This window comes from Balaenoptera borealis (genome assembly GCF_965194805.1).
Source record: "Balaenoptera borealis genome assembly, chromosome: 8".
Taxonomy (NCBI): domain Eukaryota; kingdom Metazoa; phylum Chordata; class Mammalia; order Artiodactyla; family Balaenopteridae; genus Balaenoptera; species Balaenoptera borealis.
Genome location: NC_138865.1, coordinates 114,081,706 through 114,103,952, shown reverse-complemented (window position 1 = coordinate 114,103,952; position 22,247 = coordinate 114,081,706). Strand labels below are relative to the sequence as shown.

The 22,247-nt window shown below is 44.0% G+C and overlaps 1 protein-coding gene and 1 long non-coding RNA gene across 32 annotated transcripts in view; both read right to left on the bottom strand.

Annotated features, from left to right (window-relative positions):
* The window catches only part of RALGPS1 (Ral GEF with PH domain and SH3 binding motif 1), a 285,958-nt gene that overhangs the window by 152,087 nt on the left and 111,624 nt on the right, over positions 1-22,247 (bottom strand). The gene's annotated exons all lie outside the window — the stretch shown is intronic.
* Positions 418-20,494, bottom strand: LOC309633629. Its single transcript, XR_014247654.1, has 2 exons — positions 5,043-20,494; positions 418-4,714 (listed from the first exon to the last, which is right to left on the bottom strand). It is a non-coding gene; the product is annotated as an uncharacterized lncRNA (long non-coding RNA).

Genomic DNA, 22,247 nt, shown 5'->3' with positions numbered 1-22,247 from the left:
ATTTTAAGAGGCTGTTTCATGTAGAGATGGAGTGTTTCCAAAGCCCCGACTTTGTCGTTTTTCATAGAGTCTCACACTTGGAAGATACCCTCCAAAGCTACCTAGTCCCTTGTTCTAGATGATGCCAGAATCCCCTGCATATAGCACCCACCTTCATGGTGCATAGACCCTACAACAGCAAGGAGCTCAGAGAGTAGAGCAAATTGCTCAAGGTCACCCAGAGCTATTTCAGTCACATTAGGTCTCTCTCCCTGTGTCCACAGAGAGCTTCTTGCTCTCTGCTCAACATCTCTGCCATTGCTGAAGGCCCCGGAAGATCTCACACGCTTCACCTGCGTGTGCTGTGCACGTAGCCAGGCCATCTCTCCAATCTGGGCTATCTCCCCCAGATTCCCTGTGGTCTATGGCTGTGTCATATTTACACTGGGTACGGTGTTCTACTCAGAATAAGCCAAACTTATTTTCCATATGCAGTCATCTAAGGGGTGATTTAGTTATGCAAATACAGGATGAGCAGGCACCCACAGCCCAGAGATTAGAGAAGTAAGAGGCTTCATGACTGAGATCTCTGGAATGTAAAGCTGGTCACCAGGGAAGGGATGGCTCAGTGTTCATAAGGAGGTTTCTTGGAAGAAAGAAATAGAAACTGAATCCTGGTTCTCCAGACTTGATGCTAAGGACTCATGCTGTGGTCATCCTGCATGTCCCAACTCAAGGCCCAGGGCCAGGAAATGGCAGTAAGTCTCCTTGAATAAAATGGCTTTGAGGAAAGGAGTCTACGCTGAGAGCAGGCTTGAAAAAGAGGATCTGGGGAAGGATCAGCCAGAGAGGGCTGGCTTTGGCACAGCATGTGGCTGATGTTGGGAACTCCCAAGTTTAGCTTCCAGGGCCAGTGCCTCTGGGATTTGAGATCCATGGCGGAGCCCAGGAGTATAAATGGAGGTGTGGACCCTAGGCCAGGAGCATCCTTGGTCAAGTGTGGTGTTGAGACCCCATGGTCTGTGCAAGGACCGGGACCAGCAGCCCTGTCACATCAGTCAGACTGAGATAGGCCAGTGGTCAGTAGCTCCATCATACAGCAGAGAGAAGTAGAACAGTGACTGTCCAGCACCAGGGGAAGCTCGTCTTTTGTACTGAAATAGCCCCTTTGGGTTCCTGGGACCCAGGTCTGCAAATTCCAAACTGAGGCCATGTCTGGTGCACCAGGGAACTCAGGCTGCATCGGCCAATTCCTTGATGCTCAGCCTCTGGAGTCACAGGGGGTGCAGCCTCTGGAGTGCACAGGGGGTGCAGCCTAGCTGAGCAATGACAGCTTAAGGACTTCAGAGAGGAGAGGCAAAAGAAAAAGCTGAAAGGAAGGTCCCAGTGCTGAAGAAGTTGGAGAATAAAGAGCAAGCCGGTTTGTTTTTTTTTCCATTGAGAAATTCAGGACGCATCAGGGTGGGGATGCTACCCAGATGCTAGGGATAACGGCTGCGTAACTGGCTTGCTAATTCAAGGCTGTTATTGATCACATTAACAAATGGACAGGAAATCATGCCATCTCCCATTTGCTGTTTGTAAAGCGCCATAACATACAACTCATCTGATCTTTACAAAGCCCAGGGACGAAAATGGAGCCAGGGTTATTGCCACTATTTCAGGTTCATAATCACAAGGATTAAGTGACTTGTCAGAGTATCCTTGGGGAACTTGATTCAATAGAGGACAAAAATGTATATTATAGCAACATGGTAAGTAAGTAAATAGAGACCAAGAACCCAGACAAACAAGTAAATTATGGGCAAGGGAAGCGTCAAGGAAAGCTGTATAGAGAGAGGCATTTGAAATAAACATTTAAGGATAAGGAATTCACTAAATGAACTACGTATACCCAGACGAGAACCAGATACTCTAGTTGTGAATTGTCGCATTGTAAAGTTGAGCAGGCCCCTCACCCCCTTGGCTGGAAGGTCATCTCTTTATTAATGAAACCTAGAACCCCACCGAATCCTTTGGCAGTCACCCATGTTCATCCAGCAGTCAAACAAATCCCTATGTTATCCTCACACACACTGCAGCTGAGCCATACTGGTGCCCAATGCTCCCTCCACTGGGTCTCTGGACCCAGCTGAGGGACTGCCCTTGTCCCCTGGCATGTTTGGCCTATCTGCCTAGCCTGTCAAGTGCCTCTATGCATGGCACCACAGAGCTGATCAGCAGGACATCTGTGTCCCGACATAGACATGACCAGGCCAACATGATTCGAGCCCTGGAGGATGTCCCTACAAATCACCCTGCAGATTGACCTCAAACCAACAACTGGGGTTCTTTAGTGGAGTGGGACAACCAAAGGCAGCCACATTTGCATGCTTCCTAAATTTAAAACCAGGCTCCTCCAGGCCACACCTCTTTCTGTTAACCTTTTCTCTACACACATACTTCCTACCCACCCTCCATCCCTGCCTACACACACTCACACATACATTCAGAAGGGCTGGGACTGGTTAACTACACTCATCTGCTCCATTCTGTGCCCACAAGCGAGATCCAGGATGGCATCAGATTCCTCAGTAGGAATGCACAGGATGCTAGAAGACATGAAAAAAGCTCAGAACATCTATCTCCCATGCAAGCATTTGAATACTACTTGAGAACTTCCCCCAGCAAAATGGAAAGAATAAACCAAGTACAGGAAGATATGGGATATAGGAAACAGTGGACCCAGTCCAGCAGTAGTAAAGGGAGATGACAGATGAACAGCAAGACTCAAGAATGACTGGTCTACATCTATCAAGCCCAGAAGAGATGTCTCCAGAGAAAGAGAAGTCTTGATAGAAAACCTGACAGAACAGCACGTTTGTGGGGAGGGATGGATATATTTATTATGTATAATAAAAATAAAATTAAATAAAATAAAGATTTTTATATAAAATATCTAAAAATCTGGTAAGATATTATATAATATTATATATGTTTATGTGTGTATTTACATATACATATAAAATATCTGGTAGACAAGTGGTAGCTAGAGTAAGAATTTTCCCTTAAAAGACACTTAGAGGGACTTCCCCAGTGGCACAGTGGTTAAGAATCTGCCTGCCCATGCAAGGGATACGGGTTCAAACCCTGGTCCAGGAAGATCCCACATGCCGCGGAACAACTAAGCCCGTGCACCACAACTACTGAGCCTATGCTCTAGAGCCCGCGAACCACAACTACTGAAGCCCACGTGCCTAGAGCCTGTGCTCTGCAACAAGACAAGCCACTGCAGTGAGAAGCCCGCGCACCACAACGAAGAGTAGCCCCCGCTCTCCGCAACTAGAGAAAGCCCACGCGCAGCAACAAAGACCCAATGCAGCCAAAAATAAATTAATTAATTAAAAAAAAAAAAAGAGAGAGAGATCTAGAAATGCCAGGGAAACAACAGAGTATTCCAGAAAAGACATGTTTATTCATAGTTAACCACTTGACTATACAGAGAACCATATTTGCACATTCCTAATAATTAAAACATGAATACTCATTTAATAAAAGGGATTTAACCATAGTAACATGAGTGTTTTTGAAGAATGAGGAAAGGTGGTTCAGGAAAACTAAACCAACATCCATCATACAAAGAAGTCACCACATACTGTCTAAAGTGAGTGGATCGAGAAATTGTAGCAAAAACTCATTGATGGAAACGTGGCAGAAATTACCAGAAGAAACCACTAAATAACTCTGAGTGTCTGCCTCTGGGGGAATGAATGGGGTACGGAGAGACAAAGCAATGCGTGTTAGTTGTTTCACTAAGACTTTCAGTACTTAGTGATTTTTAAAATTCATGTGCATGTATTATGCTGAAAAAATTCTTTTAAGATTTAATTTTTTAAATATAGAATTTGTTTATTCAAAAAATAACAGCATTTACTTATACATGTTTTAAACTCTTATTACAAGTAGAGCCATAAACTGAAAACCTCATGTGAAATGAGGGTCCTTTAGATTTTAGAGTTTACAGGAAGCCTCAGGAAGAAACCATCAGAACTACATGCAAGAAAACAAATTATCTGCCTACCTAAGTCAAACAGATACTAAAAGCATTCATGTTCAGGAAAAGAGGTAAGGAAATAAGATTAAGGAAAAGTTCACTAAATACAACAGGCAACTTCACTTATAGTAAAGTTTAGAAGTATTGGGCCACCCTGAGATTTCCCTTCCATAATATTTATTACGATTGTGATTATCTGTACGATTATATCTGTGTTTCCCTCAGCAAATGAAGACTCCCATGAAGGCGGTGACCATGCTGGTTGTATTCACTCCACTATTCCCTGCAACTGGTATGGTTCCTGACACAGAGAAAACACTGCCTGAAGATTTGTTGAACAAAAGAATGAGAAACCTAACAATGACAATTTAAAAATTCAACTCCTTGGAAATTTTTGAACACTCCAATAATTCTTGGGTAAAAGAAGAAATAAAAGCCAAGGTAATGGACTGTTTACAAACCATAAACATATAGAACGTATAGATCACTATATGTTAAACTATGTGATGAGGCCAAAACTGTACTGAGAGGAAAAACGCATGGTTTTTAACTCTTATATAATTAAACAGTAAGAATATAAATGAACTTAACATTCAACTCAAGAAACTAGGAAACCTGGGGGGGGAGGTGGGAGTAGGAGAAATTGATTAATAGATAAAATTAGGAATTATGTTTTTAAAAATATATAACTAAACATCAAACCTATAGGGGGCTTCCCTGGTGGCGCAGTGGTTGAGAATCTGCCTGCCAATGCAGGGGACACGGGTTCGAGCCCTGGTCTGGGAGGATCCCACATGCCGCGGAGCGACTGGGCCCGTGAGCCACAACTGCTGAGCCTGAGCGTCTGGAGCCTCTGCTCCGCAACAGGAGAGGCCGCGATAGTGAGAGGCCCGCGCACCGCGATGAAGAGTGGCCCCCACTCGCCACAACTGGAGAAGGCCCTCGCACAGAAACGAAGACCCAACACAGCCAAAAATAAAAATAATAAATAAATAATAAAAATTAAAAATTAAAAAAAAACAAACAAAACCTATAGACATGATAACTAAACCCAAGAACTAAATTTTATAAAAATCACAATAAAACAGGTAAAATCTCTATTAAGTAAGGCAAAATGCAAAAATATACATTAGGATTGAGAAAGGGGCAAAACCACATATGCAAAGTGAACTAAAATTACAAGGTAAAAATAAAATCCCTGAATATTGATTTTAAATAATTTTCATGGTGGCAAGTATCAGCTGCAAGGGATAAATGGGACTCATAAACCACAGGGTCAAATGCCACGAAAATCACAAGTCTTGGTCAAACACCTGAAGAAGCAGGTTGCTTTTGGAAATTTCCCTTATCATGCTCTGAGAGCCTGTATGTGGCACTCATACTTGACTAATGATGAAAAATTCCCTTCTTCTGGTAAATAGTTCAAAACAGGAAGCTGTCTCCATAGAAGAAAAAAAAAAAGGCCCTCCAAATCTACTTTATGAGGACGTTGGTATCTTGTTCCCTTGCCTTGAGAGAATAACATTTCTTGATACGTGGAAATGTTTTTCAACAAAATAACATTTCTTGATACGTGGAAATGCTTTTCAATGAAGAACCTGTTGCTTCAAATATGTTAAAACTGGCTCAAAATTCTATTTTAATTCCAGTGTCTACTGTTGGTATGGAAAGAATTTTTAGTGCTGCGGATAATCTATGGACCAATGGATTCAACAGACTGAGTATGGAATGAAACTAGGGTGCTTTAAAAAAAGCAATTTTTACCTCTTTAGATACAAACTATTGGTTTCTGAAAAGTAAACTACAGAGTCATATATCTAATGTAAAATATTAGATGCAATGGAGACTGTTGTAAGTAACATAAGAGAAAATTATGACTTTGAAATTTAGTAAGTGTCCCGGCTAGCTGTCCATATCTGTCTTTGACTAAGGCTATTTTAAACTCTGGACAGATAGATGTTAACCTGTAGAAAATATAGTAATGCAAATAATTCCAGCCCATCTAAAGGCATATGATGGCTCATGGAATCCCACTGATTATCACCCTGGGAAAACTGACTAATTTTCTATCCATTTTAAAGATTATGTCAGCATTCTTTACCTGACCATAAAAGTGCAGTAGTCTCAGTTCTCTTGGAATACAGTTGTAATATCTTACTGGTTCTCATACTAATTAATGAGTTAAATAAAATATTTGACAAGTATTCATTTATACTTGTATGAGTCATGATTTTATCTTTTAAAAAATTATTAACAGTTTATATACACATATACACATACATACATTCACATGCATACATGTGAATTATCTTGTAGGACAATGCATTATCTTGTAGGACAATTTTAATCAAGTATTTCCAATAATTTTGCTAATTAAAAAAAAAATCTGCTCATGGCAACCCCAGGAGACATTCCCTCAAAGCCCCGAGAGTAGGGCCAGGAGGATGTGATTGGTCCTTGAACGGAAGTTTACCAAGGGCCCATCCTGGGTCCAGAGTTGGTCTGTGTGAGTGAGGAGCCAGGTACCCAATGTACACCCCCATTTGTTCAACCTGGCTGAGCCATGGGAAAGGCTGGCTAAGGCAAGGAAGGGTCAGAAACACTATGAGAGTGCTCTGGAAGGAGAGAACAAACTCCATTATGGGAAGGAGGAACCAGGAAGAGGTGGTCATGGAAACGAGTCTTTAAGGATTTCAACCAGCAGAAATGGGGCTGGAGAGGCTCCAGAAGCCAAAGAACGCACGAGCAGTGGCCTGGAGGTAGGAACACACAGGGATGCTTAAGGGAGCAGCAGTTTGGCAGAAATGAAGGCAAGTGTTGCCTTGTACAAGACTGGAAGGTGAGAGAGAGATGGAAACTCCCCATTTGGCAAAGTTTTTTTTTAATAGATGTTTATTGGAGTATACTTGCTTCACAATACTGTATTAGTTTCTGTTGCACAACAAAGCAAATCAGCCATATGCATACACATGTCCCCATATCCCCTCCCTCTTGAGCCTCTCTCCCATCCTCCCTATCCCACCCCTCTAGGGCATCGCAAAGCACTGAGCCGATCTTCCTGTGCTATGCTGCTGCTTCCCACCAGCCAACTATTTTACATTCGGTAGTGTATATATGTCGATGCTACTCTCACTTCATCCCAGCTTTGCCCTCCCACCCCATGTCCTCAAGTCCATTTTCTATGTCTACCTCTTTATTCCTGCCCTGCAACTAGGTTCATCAGTATCATTTTTTTTTTTTAGATTCCATATATATGTGTTCGCATACAGTATTTGTTTTTCTCTTTCTAACTTACTTCACTCTGTATGACAGACTCTAGGTCCATCCACCTCACTACAGATAACTCAATTTCGTTTCTTTTTATGGCTGAGTAATATTCCATTGTATATATGTGCCACATCTTCTTTATCCATTCATCTGTCGATGGACATTTAGGTTGGTTCCATGTCCTGGCTATTGTAAATAGTGCTGCAATGAACATTGTGGTGCATGTCTCTTTTTGAATTATGGTTTTCTCAGGGTATATGCCCAGTAGTGGGATTGCTGCATCATACGGTAGTTCTATTTTTAGTTTTTTAAGGAGGCTTCATACTGTTTTCCATAGTGGTTGTATCAATTTACATTCCCACCAACAGTGCAGGAGGATTCCCTTTCACCACACCCTTTCCAGCATTTATTGTTTCTAGATTTTTTGATAATGGCCATTCTGACTGGCATGAGGTGATACCTCATTGTAGTTTTGATTTGCATTTCTCTAATAATTAGTGATGTTGAGCATCTTTTCATGTGCCTCTTGGCCATCTGTATGTCTTCCTTGGTGAAACGTCTATTTAGGTCTTCCGCCCATTTTTTAACTGGATTGTTTGTTCTTTTTGACATTGAGCTCCATGAGCTGTTCGTATATTTTGGAGATTAATCCTTTGTCTGTTGTTTCATTGGCAAATATTTTCTCCCATTCTGAGGGTTGTCTTTTTGTCTTGTTTATGGTTTCCCTTGTTGTGAAAAAGCTTTTAAGTTTAATTAAGTCCCATTTGTTTATTTTTGTTTTTATTTCCGTTACTCTAGGAGGTGGCTCAAAAAAGATCTTGCTGTGGTCTATATCAAAGAGTGTTTTTTCCTATGTATTCCTCTAAGAGTTTTATAGTGCCTGGTGTTACATTTAAGTCTTTAATCCATTTGGAGTTTATTTTTGTGTATGGTGTTCGGTAGTGTTCTAATTTCATTCTTTGATATGTAGCTGTCCAGTTTCCCCAGCACCACTTATTGAAGAGGCTGTCTTTTCTCCATTGTTTGTCCTTGCCTCCTTTGTCGTAAATTAGGTGCCCATATGTGTGTGGGTTTATCTCTGGGCATTCTACCTTGTACCATTGATCTATATTTCTGTTTTTGTTCCAGTACCATACTGTCTTGATTACTGTAGCTTTGCGGTACAGTTTGAAGTCAGGGAGTCTGATTCCTCCAGCTCCGTTTTTCTTTCTCAGGATTGCTTTGGCTATTGGGGGTCTTTTGGGTTTCCATACAAATTGTAAAATTTTTTGTTCTAATTCTGTGAAGAATGCCATTGGTAGTTTGATAGGGATTGCATTGAATCTGTAGATTGCTTTGGGTAGTGAAGTCATTTTCACAATATTGATTCTTCCAATCCAAGAACATGGTATATTTCTCCATCTGTTTATGTCATCTTTAATTTCTTTCATCAGTGTCTTATAGTTTTCTGAGTACAAGTCTTTCACCTCCTTCGGCAGGTTTATTCCTAGGTATTTTATTCTTTTTGTTGCAGTGGTAAATGGGAGTGTTTCCTTAATTTCTCTTTCTGATTTTTCACTGTTGGTGTATAGGAATGCCAGAGATTTCTGTGCATTAATTTTGTATCCTGCAACCTTACCAAATTCATTGATTAGTTCTAGTAGTTTTCTGGTGGCATCCTTAGGATTTTCTATGTATAGTATCATGTCAACAGCAAACAGTGACAGTTTTACTTCTTCTTTTCCAATTTGTATCCTTTTTATTTCTTTTTCTTCTCTGATTGCTGTGGCTAGGACTTCCAAAACTATGTTGAATAAGAGTGGCGAGAGTGGACATCCTTGTCTTGTTCCTGATCTTGTGGAAATGCTTTCAGTTTTTCACCATTGAGTACGATGCTTGCTGTGGGTTTGTCATATATGGCCTTTATTATGTTGAGGTAGGTTCCCTCTATGCCCACTTCCTGGAGAGTTTTTATCATAAATGGGTGTTGAATTTTGTCAAAAGCTTTTTCTGCATCTATTGAGATGATCATATGGTTTTTATTCCTTAATTTATTAATGTGGTGTATCACACTGATTGATTTGCGTATGAAGAATCCTTGCATCCCTGGGATAAATCCCACTTAATCATGGTGTATGATCCTTTTAATGTGCTGTTGGATCCTGTCTGCTAGTATGTTGTTCAGGATTTTTGCATCTATGTTTTTCAGGGATATTGGTTTATAATTTTCTTTTTTTGTGATATCTTTTTCTGGTTTGGGTATCAGGGAGATGATGGCTTTGTAGAATGAATTTGGGAGTGTTTCTCCCTCTGCAATTTTTTGGAAGAGTTTAAGAAGGATGGGTGCTAGCTCTTCTCTAAATGTTTGATAGAATTCGCCTGTGAAGCCATCTGGTCCTGGACTTTTGTTTGCTGCAAGAGTTTTAATTACGGTTTCAATTTCATTACTTGTGATTGATAGGTCTGTTTATATTTTCTAATTCTTCCTGGTTCAGTCTTGGAAAATTGTACCTTTCCAAGAATTTGCCCACTTCTTCGTGGCTGTCCATTCTATTGGCATATAGTTGTTTGTAGTAGTCTCTTATAATCCTTTGTATTTCTGCAGTGTCAGTTGTGATTTCTCCTTTTTCATTCCTAATTTTATTGATTCGCGTCTTCCCCCTTTTTTTCTTGATGAGTCTGGCTAAGGGTTTATCAATTTAGTTTATATTCTCAAAGAACCAGCTTTTAGTTTTATTGATCTTTGCTATTGTTTTCTTCATTTCTATTTATTTCTGCTCTGATCTTTATGATTTCTTTCCTTCTACTGACTTTGGGTTTTCTTTGTTCTTCTTTCTCTAGTTGTTTTAAGTGTAGGTTTAGATTGTTTATTTGAGATTTTTCTTGTTTCTTGAGGTGAGATTGTATTGCTATAAACTTCCCTCTTAGAACTGCTCTTGCTGCATCCCATAGGTTTTAGGTCATCGTGTTTTCATTGTCATTTGTTTCTATGTACTTTTATATTTCTTCTTTGATTTCTTCAGTGATCTCTTGGTTATTTAGTAGTGCACTGTTTAGCCTCCATGTGTTTGTGTTTTTTACGTTTTTTTTTCCTGTAATTGATTTCCAGTCTCACAGCATTGTGGTCAGAAAAGATGCTTGAGACGATTTCAATTTTCTTAAATTTTCTGAGGCTTGATTTGTGACCCAAGATGTGATCTATCCTGGAGAATGTTCCATTTGCCCTTGAGAAGAAAGTGTGTTCTGCCACTTTCGGGTCGAATGTTCTATAAATATCAATTAGATCTATCTGGTCTATTGTGTCATTTAAAGCTTGTGTTTCCTTATTTATTTTCTGTTTGGATGATCTGTCCATTGGTGTAAGTGGGGTGTTGAAGTCCCCTACTATTATTGTCTTACTGTTGATTTCTCCTTTCATGGTTGTTAGCATTTGCCTTATGTATTGACTCCTATGCTGGGTGTATAAACATTTATAATTGTTATACCTTCTTCTTGGTTTGATCCTTTGATCATTATGTAGTGTCCTTCCTTGTCTCTTGTAACATTCTTTATTTTAAAGTCTATTTTATCTGATACAAGTATTGCTACTCCAACTTTCTTTTGATTTCCATTTGCATAGAATATCTTTTTCCATCCCTTCACTTTCAGTCTGTATGTGTCCCTAGGTCTGAAGTGGGTCTCTTGTAGACAGCATATATATGGGTCTTGTTTTTGTATCCATTCAGCCAGTCTGTGTCTTTTGGTTGGGGCATTTAATCCATTTACATTCAAGGTTATTATCGATATGTATGTTCCTATTACCATTTTCTTAATTGTTTTGGGTTTGTTTTGTGGGTCTTTTCCTTCTCTTGTGTTTCCCATCTAGAGAAGTTCCTTTAGCATTTGTTGTAAAGCTGGTTTGGTGGTGCCGAATTCTCTTAGCTTTTGCTTGTCTGAAAAGCTTTTGACTTCTCCATCGAATCTGAATGAGATCCTTGCTGGGTAGAGTAATCTTGGTTGTAGGTTCTTCTCTTTCATCACTTTAAGTATATCCTGCCACTCCCTTCTGGCCTGCAGAGTTTCTGCTGAAAAATCAGGTCATAACCTTATGGGGATTCCTTTGTATGTTATTTTTTGTTTTTCCCTTGCTGCTTTTAATATTTTCTCTTTGAATTTAATTTTTGTTGGTTTGATTAATATGTGTCTTGGTGTGTTTTTCCTAGGGTTTATCCTGTATGGGACTCTCTGTGCTTTCTGGACTTGGGTGACTATTTCCTTTCCCATGTTAGGGAAGTTTTCTACTATAATCTCTTCAAATATTTTCTCAGACCCTTTCTTTTTTCTCAGACCCCTATAATTCGAATGTTGGTGCGTTTAGTGTTGTCCCAGTGGTCTCTGAGATTGTCTTCAATTCTTTTCATTCTCTTTATTCTGCTCCTCGGCAGTTATTTCCACCATTTTGTCTTCCAGCTCACTTATTCGTTCTTCTGCCTCAGTTATTCTGTTATTGATTCCTTCTAGTGTATTTTTCATTTCAGTTATTGTGTTGTTCATCTCTGTTTGTTTGTTCTTTAGTTCTTCTAGATCTCTGTTAAACATTTCTTGTATTTTCTCAGTCCGTGCCTCCATTCTATTTCCGAGATTCTGGATCATCTTTACTATCATTACTCTGAATTCTTTTTCAGGTAGATTGCCTATTTCCTCTTCATTTATTTGGTCTTGTAGGTTTTTACCTTGCTCCTTCATCTGTGACATGTTTGTTTGCCATCTCTTTTTTTTTTTTTTTTAATGAGTGGGATTGTGTTCTTGTCTTACTGGTTGTTTGGCCTGAGGCTTCTAACACTGGGGTTTGTAGGCTATTGGGTAGAGCTGGGTCTTGGTGCTGAGATGAGGAACTCTGTGAGACCTCACTCCTATGAATATTCCCTGGGGTCTGAGATTCTCTGTTAGTCCAGTGGTTCGGACTTGGAGCTCCCACCGCAGGAGCTTTGGCCCGGCCCCGGGTTCGTGAATCAAGATCCCGCAAGCCACCTGGGGCGGCAAAAAACACAGCAATAACAAAGTAAAAAATAAAATTAGACTAGGAAACTAACATATATGTTAGGAAAAATAGAAAAATAAAAATATAGATGAATCAACAACTGGAAGGTACATCAGTACCACAATAGTAAAACAGAGGAGGAGAGAAAAGAGAAAAAAAAAAAGAGTGGGGGAGGCCTTAGCTGTGGAGGGTGGGCCTAAGCAAGGGTGAGGTTTGGGTGGTGGGTGGGGGCAATGCTCAGGACCCACAGGGCTGGAAGAGGCCCTGGGGGCTGTGGGGGTGGGGCTTAGGCTCAAGGAACAGAAGGGGCCCAGGCGTGCCCCCCACCCCTGGTCTCAGAGGGCAGGGGACCTCACCTGGGAGCCCAGCAGGCTTCCTGAGGTTGAGTGGGTGGGGCAAACGCCCTCCACTCCTCTCCTGGAGGGCCCCTCCCGCCTGCCTCTCCTGATCTCCCCAGGCTCAGGGGCGCCGATCCTGTCTGGCCTCCACTTCTCCTCCCCCCTCAGTCCCCCTACATCCTACCGGTTCACTGTGGGGTTCCTCCCATCTCCTTGGGCGTCAGAGTCCCCCAGCAGCGGCCAGCAGGTGCCCTAGTTGTGGGGAGACACTAACTCCACGTCTTCCCACATGGCCACCTTGACCTGGCAAAGTATGTTTTTGACTTGGCCATTCTGCATATTGTGGACATGCGATGACCAATTTGACTGCTTATTCTACTTTTCCGGATATTTCAACTCAACTTGCCAACAGGGTGCCAATCACAAGCAGCTAAGCATGAACAGTGAATACTAATCAAAGGGGAAAGAATGAGTTGATTGTGGCTGTGTTTGAACAGGAAATTCCTCTGGCCAACTCTTGCATCTCTTCCGCACGTGACTTGGGGTTCTGGGTTGCTATGTTGCTGGTGGCAGCAGATGCTCCACTGGCCACCGCTGAAAGGTTTATGGTTTGCTTTTTAGGGTCAGGAAGTAGGTGTGAAGTAGGTATGAAACCTTTTGATATTTGCTGCCATTGCCAAAATGCCTCTACTATGTCCTTTGTACTCTGCAAGAATCTCTCTACCCAAGGGCTTTTGCCAAGTGCCACATTCCCAAATGCAAGTTTTCCTCAAAAACATCCATCGAGACAAACCAAAAACCCTCTCTCTCATCCAAGCTCGGTATCTTCCCTAACTCTAAGGGATCGCTGAAATCCAGGGTTAAAAATCCAAATGACAGTTTAAAATAGACTGACAAAATATTCATTATTATAAAACTAGAGGTAGTGTAATGAATGTTAAAATGATGGATTAAAAAGAGCAGCAGCAAAATGGATATATCATGCATCAAAAAGAATAAAATACCTGGGAATAATTCTACCTAAGGAGGCAAAAAACCTGTACTCTGCAAACTGTAAGACGCTGATGAAAGAAATTGAAGACAATACAAACAGATGGAAAGATATACTGAGTTCTTGGATTGGAAGAATCAATATTGTTAAAATGACCATACAACCCAAGGCAATCTACAGATTCAATGCAATCCCTATCAAATTGCCAATGGCATTTTTCACAGAATTAGAGCAAAAAATTTTTTTAATTTGTATGGAAACAACAAAAGACTCCAAATAGGCAAAACAATCTTGAGAAAGAAGAACAAAGCTGGAGGAATCACACTCCCTGACTGCAGACTATACTACAAAGCTACAGTAATCAAAAGAGTATGGTACTGTCACAAAACAGACATACAGAACAGGATAGAAAGCCCAGAAATAAACCCACACACTTATGGGCAATTAATTAATCTATGACAAAGGAGGCAAGAATATACAATAGAGAAAAGACAGTCTCTTCAATAAGTGGTACTGGGAAAACTGGACAGCTACATGTAAAAGAATGAAATTAGAACATTCTCTAACACCATATACAAAAATAAACTCAAAATGGATTAAAGACCTAAATATAAGACTGGATACTATAAAACTCCTAGAGGAAAACAGAGGCAGAACACTCTTTGACATAAATCACTACAATATTTTTTTTAGATCTGTCTCCTAGAGTAATGGAAATAAAAACAAAATTAAACAAATGGGACCAAATTAAACTTAAAGCTTTTGCACAGCAAAGGAAACCATAAATGAAATAAAAAGGACTGGGAGAAAATATTTGCAAACAATGTGACTGACAAGGGATTAATTTCCAAAATATACAAACAGCTCATACAGCTTAATATCAAAAAAACAAACAACCCAACCAAAAAATGGGCAGAAGACCTAAATAGACATTTCTCCAAAGAAGACATACAGATGGCCAACAGGCACATGAAAAGATGCTCAATATTGCTAATTATTAGAGAAATGCAAACCAAAACTACAATGAGGTATCACCTCACACCAGTCAGAATGGCCATCATTAAAAAGTCTACAAATAATAAATGCTGGAGAGGGTGTGGAGAAAAGGGAAACCTCCTACACTGCTGGTGGGAATGTAAATTGGTGCAGCCACTTTGGAGAACAGTATGGAGCCTCCTTAAAAAACTAAAAATAGAGTTGCCATATGATCCAGCAATCCTACTCCTGGGCATACACCAGGACAAAACTCTAATTTGAAAAGATACATGCACCCCCTCTGTTCATAGCAGCACTATTTACAATTGCCAAGACAGGGAAGCAACCTAAGTGTCCATCGACAGATGAATGGACAAAGACGATGTGGTACATATATACAATGGAATACTACTCAGCCATAAAAAGAATGAAATAATGCCAGTTGCAGCAACATGGATGGACCTAGAGATTATCACACTAAGTAAGTCAGACAGAGAAAGACAAATATCATACGATACCACTTCTATGTGGAATCTAAAAAATGACACAAATGAACTTATTTACAAAACAGAAACAGATTCACTGACATGGAAAACATGCTCATGGTTACCAAAGGGGATAGGGCGGTGGGGTGGGGGGGGAAGAAAAAAAGAAAAAGAAAAAAAGTCTCATAGTGCAATTTCATGTTAACTTGTTCACTAATTATACAATAAAATTGCTGGAAGGACTTCCCTGGTGGCACAGTGGTTAAGAATCCGCCTGCCAATGCAGGGGACACAGGTTCGGGCCCTGGTCAGGGAAGATCCCACATGCCGCGGAGCAACTAAGCCTGTGCGCAACAACTACTGAGCCTGCGTGTCACAACTACTGAAGCCCGTGAGCCTAGAGCCCGTGCTCCACAACAAGAAAAGCCACCGCAGTGAGAAGCCCGCGCACCGCAACGAAGAGTAGACCCCACTTGTCGCAACTAGAGAAAGCCCATGCACAGCAACGAAGACCCAACGCAGCCAAAAATTAATTAATCAATTAATTAATTTTTAAAAAAATAATAAATTTTTAAAAAATAAATAAAATTGCTGGAATAATTTTTTTAAAAAGAAAAAAAAAAAACGGTTACATCAGAGCGTCCTGTTCTGTAGGAGTGGTGAGTACAGACACACCCCCAGCCCAGCAAAGGGTGGGGGAGTGCTAAAAATTGTCCTTAATCAGGGAAGTGAAAACACCAGAGCTATGTCGTAGGGCAATCACTCCATGGGTGGTGTGAGGAAGGCAGTAAGACCAGAAGCAAGGAAACCAGCTAGAAGACGATGATGTTATCAGGTCATAAATCAGAGGGCCTGGCTTACAGTGATGGCAGCCTCTGCCAGCCTATTTGAAAACAGTCTAGAAAAGTTGAAAATAATAATATTAATAACAACAACAACAGCGGCAGCAGCCAATACTTATCTAGCCCTTACTATGTGCCAGGCGTAGTTCTAAACATTTTTTCATATATTTACTCATTTAATCCTTACCATAAGAGGCGGGTCCAAGGCCGAGCCCAGGAGTCCACACTCTTAATCTGCAAGGGACACTGCCCCTCATTTCTTGGCCTGTGGTCCCCATACCAATTCAGGTCGTGTGTACTGAGACCCAACAGCTACCTGAGGTACAGGCTGGGGTGACAGTTTCTCACAGGGACTTTTTCCCTTGGGGCTCCCCCAAGCTGAACAGAGATTTTCTGACGAGGGACACTTGCTGGCTCTCTGATTCCTGTGAGTAGCTGAATTCCAGCCCCCCAAGTGCAGGCATTAGAACCCCAGCCCCCCCGCCAGCTGCAAAGGTCTCCACACAGTGCCTTCTCTGAACTCTGCTTGCTGTGCTGACTCTGAGAGCATTCTTTATTTCTAGCACATGGTGACTTCCCTTTCTTGGCTTCTGGTTCAGCTTTGCTTCTTGATTTTTAATTTGGTTTATCTGTGTTTGTGTGTTTGAAGCAGGCAGTTGGGAGGGAGGGGCTTTCCCCCTCATCACCCCGTCTACCATATTGCCTCAAAGTCCAAAATAAGTCTGCTCAGAGAGTCTCCTGGCACTCACGATCACTTCCTGGAAGGAAACTCTGATTTCAGACACGCCAAGGGTGAGCTGTCAAAGGAACACAGGAGCAGAGGGCTCCGTGAGCAGGCATAGGAACGTGGGCCCGGGGCTCCAGAGACAGCTGGGGCGAGAGCGAGGAGGCAGCCACCACCGGGGCACAGAGGACATGGATGAAGCTCTCCAAGCTGGGGAGAGGCCCCACAGGACAGGAATCGGACTGGGGAAGGCGAGAGCTGGGTCAGAGCCTCGCAGCACACTTACAGCCAGTGGGTAAGAGGGACAAAAGCAGTCAGGGAGGAGCCAGCTGTCAGAACGGCAGGAAGGGAATAAGCCAAGCAAAGAGAGAGTTTTCAAGAAGGGGGTGACAAAAGTTGTGGCAAAGTCAAGGAAGACGAGGGTGCAAACATCCGCAGAACTCATAATTCTGAGAAGCAGTGCAGGCAGGGCTGCCAAGGAATGACTGGGGGATGAGTAATCGGAGGCTGCAAATGTCAGTTTCCTCTCCCTTCCCTCCCCCACCTCGCCTCCCACCTGAGACAGGCAGCCCATGCCCGTCACCACTTTCTCAACGACATCAGAGGGGCCACTGGGGCCCACATCAGACACAGGGAAGGAGAGGCACTTCCCGCATGAAAGACTAAAATCCAAAATACGTGAACGCCACACATCTGCCTTCCTGGGATATTTGCTCAACGACCCTGTGCCCCCAGATGCCTGAAGTGAGAGCCCTGCTCCCAGGAGGGTTCCCCTTCCAGGCCACCACCCTGCAGATCAGGCCGCCTGACCCACCGGCTGTGATTTCCTCCCTGCCAAGTTCTTCAGTTTTCCCTTTGCTGCTACAGATGAGTCAAATTCTCTGGATGAATTCAGTAGGAAAGAGCAAATCATAATAGGAACGTGCACAGAGCAAGCAGGGTGTGTGTGTGCGTGTGTGTATATGTGTACACGTGATGAATAGCATACAACTGTAATTAATGAGCGAATCACCCATACTCCAGGAATTCCATACCCCCAGGTCACTCCTGTATAAGTCAGGCTCCTCTTGGGACCACTCTGATCAGAGAAAAGTTTTCACCCTCTTGCCAGCTGCTCAGGCCCCAAACCTCGGGATCGTCCTCCAGTCACTTCCTTTCTTCATCTCCGACATCCTATCCGGCATAAATCCTGCCACCTCTGTCTTCAGAATGCCTCCCCTTTCAGCCTCCTTCTCTCCATGTCCACTGCCACCTCCCCGATGCTAGCCAGCATCACCTCACTCCTGGATTCTGCCCTAACCCTCTAACCCGGCCTCATTTCCACTCTGGCCCCCCTGCAATCCCAATTTGCTATTCAAATAGTAGCAACACTAATTTAAAAAACAAAACACAAAAGCAACGCTAAAGCAGATCATGTCTCTCTCCTGTTTAAAATCCTTCACTGCCCTCAGAAGAGAACCCAACTCCTCTCTGGGCTGAGCCCTTCCCAGACGGCCCCGCCGCCCACCCACAGCACCCTCACAATCTCCCCCAGGCCTGCTGCGCTCCAGCCACACTGGCCTTGGAGTTTCTTCCGCCGTGGGCTCTGCACTGGCTGCGCCCTCGTCTTGGCGCAGCCGGCTCCCTCTTGTCACTCAGGTCTCAGACAGGCCTTCCCTGCACACCCAGTCAGTCCCTATCGCATCCTCCTCTTTTGGTCTCCGGCATCACTTTTATTCCTATCTGACAGCCCTTGGTTCATGACTTCACGCATTCAACAAACATTTATTGACCACTTCTTGCACCAGCCAGACTAGGCACATGTTTATTCTCCCACAAAAACGTGTCTGTCTCCCCTGGATAACATAAAAGCCCATGAAGACAGGGGCCTTGACCATAGCCTCGGGGCCTGGCATGGAGCAGGCGAGGAGGTAGGTGTTCAATAAGTATCTGATTTGCAGAATGAATAAGAGCCACACAGTATGTGTGCTCAGGAAATCAGAATTGGCCGACAGGACTCCTTGCTTAGGTCTCATGGCTTTGAGGCAGCCAATATTCCAAAGTGGGCCCAGTGCTGGGATAAATCAGACCCTATCTGTGTTTTTCCAGGCCAGCAGAAGGTGACTCCCTCCCTGTTTGTGCATCTAGCCAGCATTTATTATGGGCCTACTATGTGCGAGGTCAGCCTCTGTCCTGTCCCAGCTCACCCAGCCGCTGGTACTCAGCAGCCAGCCCAGCCATGGACAGGCCGACAGGCTGCCCTGCCTACCAGCTAATGACCAACTGGCCCTCACTGAAGGCCATCCATAGTGAAACCAAGTGGCAGGTCTCTTCCCACACCTGTGACCCCCTTCCATCCAGGTTTCCCAGATATCCAGGGTTTCAATGCAACCCCAGCGACTGCACTCAGGGAGCTGGTCATACACTGTCCCCAGGGGCCTGTGTGCCAGCCTCACTTCTCCAGCCCCACTTCCCAAGCAGTGTGTGTGCCTGCTTTTCCCTGCCCTGTGCCCAGCCTGATTCCAACATCAGGTTCCATCATAGACAAGTCATCCAGCAAATGGCCAAGAACATGGACTATGTGTCCATCAAGGCAAAGCTACATCACATCGGCTCTGGCACTCATCAGCTCCGTGATCTGAGACAGGCCACTACAACTCCGGGAACCTCAGTTTCCTTCTCTGCAAAATGAAGACTATTAAAGTACTGACCTTTGGGGCTGCTACGGCTGGTGTGCCTGCTCCTCCCTGCTCTGCAGGGCCATGAGATTTCACCAGTCCCAGATCAAGGGACAAGTGGGGGGAGGGGAAGCGGCAATTTTTTGGCAGCGTTTCAGTGGCTAATCTCATTACTGGGAAAAGAAGTAGCAAAAGAAGGACACAATTCAGCACAACAAACATATACAATTCAAATGACCAGTGTAAACCCAGTCGTTTGGGATATGGAGAAAAAATCAGACTGCACCAAGAAGGAAGGTGATCAAAGGGGGAGGAAGACCTGTAAACAAAACTGCAGAGTAGATGCCCTGTGTGCTCTGTCACAATAGGTGTAGAGAGAGTGTCAGGAATATAGTGGCATCGTCGATTCTACTGGGCTGGGGGGATTTGGATGAAGGAGAAAGATGGCGAATTTGGCCCCCACCATTTCCCAAGTGCTCTGCACCAACCACTGTCCTTGGACTAACAGGACAGGTGGGCGAAAGGGGAGAGTCTGGTCTGAAACAGGCTGAATGGTGGGTTTACCCAGAACAAACAGCTCCCCACACACGACCTCGGAGACGTCATGCTGAATCCACACGGTGTGTATCACCTCCTCTCTCCCTGACACAGCCTTTGGCAGTTGCCATTCTTATCTCCTAGGATGCTGCATCTCCCCACCTTTTGCCTTGCTAAGTGGCCCTCTGTAACCAAGGAAATAGTCCTGGCTCTCAGCCCTTAGGAGGCAATGGGAGATTTCTCAGAAAAAGAACAGTTGTTGTTGCCCGGGGTCCCCCGTCCTTTGGTGACGCATAACCGCAGTTTCCTGTCCTCTCCGTGGCTCCCGCCAGCTAGATGCCAAAGTCAGCGGCCAATCCCAGGGGACCCGAGGAGCAGCGGAAGCCATGGACTAACCAAGGAGTAAGTGGCCAAAAGGCAGCCTTCAAGGCCTGGCTGCAGCTCTCTGGCTCTCTGGCTGTGTGTCCCCTCCCTGGGGCCCTCCTCTGACTTCCCTTCCCCAGATCCAGGGACAAGCAGGGAGAGGGAAAACAGTTCTTTTCTGGCAACATTTCTGTGGCTAAGCTCATTACCAGAAATTAATGGCAAAAGAAGGGTGCACTTCAGAGGCCAGCAGCCAGGCCAGCAGCAGCCACAGCCAGAACAGAGGCTCAACGGCCTGGGGCAGCACCCAGAGTCTGCTGATCTCCCCTTTAAAGTTCCTGTTGGAACACTGTGTATAGAGGAGACAAAACAATAAACAGGCCCGCTCTCCTGTTTTGACTGACAAGGCATCATGAGAACTGTCCTTGTTGTGCTCCGTGGGGTGTGGTGGGTAAGCGTGGGGACTCCGGAGCCAGACTGCTCCGGTTTGATTTCCGCTCTGCCTCTTAGCTGGGGAACCCTGCATAAGTCATCCCACCTCTCTGTGCCTCCTCTTGACGGTGGGTAGCTGTCAAGAGGAAATGAGGGGACTTCCTGGGCGGCGCAGTGGTTCAGACTCTGCGCTCCCAATGCAGGGGGCCTGGATGTGATCCCTGCTCAGGGAACTAGATCCCACATGCATGCTGCAACTAAGAGTTCACATGCCACAACTAAGGAGCTGGCGAGCTGCAACTAAGGAGCCCGCCCCCGCGACTAAGACCTGGCACAACCAAATAAATAAGTAAATAAATAAATAAATTTATTTTTTTTTAAAAAAAGAGGAAATGAGTTAATATAGGGAAAGCTTTTAGAGCAGCGCCTGGCAAATCTGTAAGGAAGAACAGCTGACCCACGTGGCCTGGAAGGGAGTTAGGTGAGGAAGCTCATGCTTTCAAACGGGTCCTGGGTGGATATTTCATTCCAGGCTCTCTGAGGAGCTGTGGGAGATTTATCTTCATTGCAGCAAAGACCCATCAATGGCAGTGATGATTTGGCCACCCTGGCACAGGACTCTGCCGAGCCACATGGAGCTGGCCTGGATGTTGTTCTGGCCCAATGCTGCCCCACCATCCTGGGCAAGGCACAGCATCCTGAGGAGAACGCTGGCCAAAGCTCCATGGATGGGCCCTGCCCATCCCTGAGTGGGTAGCATCTCTGTGCAGGCCCCTCATGCTGACTCCATGCTGTCCTCACTGACTGTGCCACTTATGGGGTCACCGAGAGTCCCTGTGTTACTGACAGTAAGGTCTGTGTACCGTGAGATTCATCATTCCTTCTTCTGGGCCCACACAGAGCTCCCAGCAGTCCAAGAAACAATAGCAGCATCTAAATGATGGAAAATTCATTTGAAAAACAATCTCCAAGCAACTTTTGAAAAAAGCCTCATGGCTCAGATGGACTCAGGGAATCACAGGGCTGGCAGCAACCACAGAGACCAGTGGCTTCCAAACTTGCTTTGACCTCCAAAGCCACTGCTCAACTGAAGTTCACCCAGAAGCTCAGGACATAAAACTGATGCAAACAGAGCTGCTCTGGCGGAAACTGTGCTCTGGAGATCTGCTTGGTGCCCTCTGTCCTCTCCCCCAGCCCCTGCTGGCCCCAAGTCAGCTCCAAAGAACCCCTGGGCTCCACAAAGCACTAATGGAGAACCACAGATCCAGGCCAACCTCCTTAAGTAGATACGAGGAGACGAGTCCCACAGAATCACTCTGCACAGACGGTGCCTGAATGCAGACCCAGTCTTTTGACTCCAGGCTAAAACCTCTCACTCCACTTTGCTATGGCTTGATCTATGGAAAATTGCAATTTAAAGAAACAAGGCTCACTTCTGACAACCTACAACACAATCCCTAAGTATTTTAAAGGCCCCTGAACTAGCCAAGTCTGAAACAGAGCCCAGCCCCGCAGACTGGCAGAAAGAAGTTCGGAAGTGAGTTAGTTGCAGAAGCACAGCTGACAACTCCATACAGTTTCCTTCAGTTCTGTGGGACATAAACAGGTCTTGAAAGGCTTGGGCT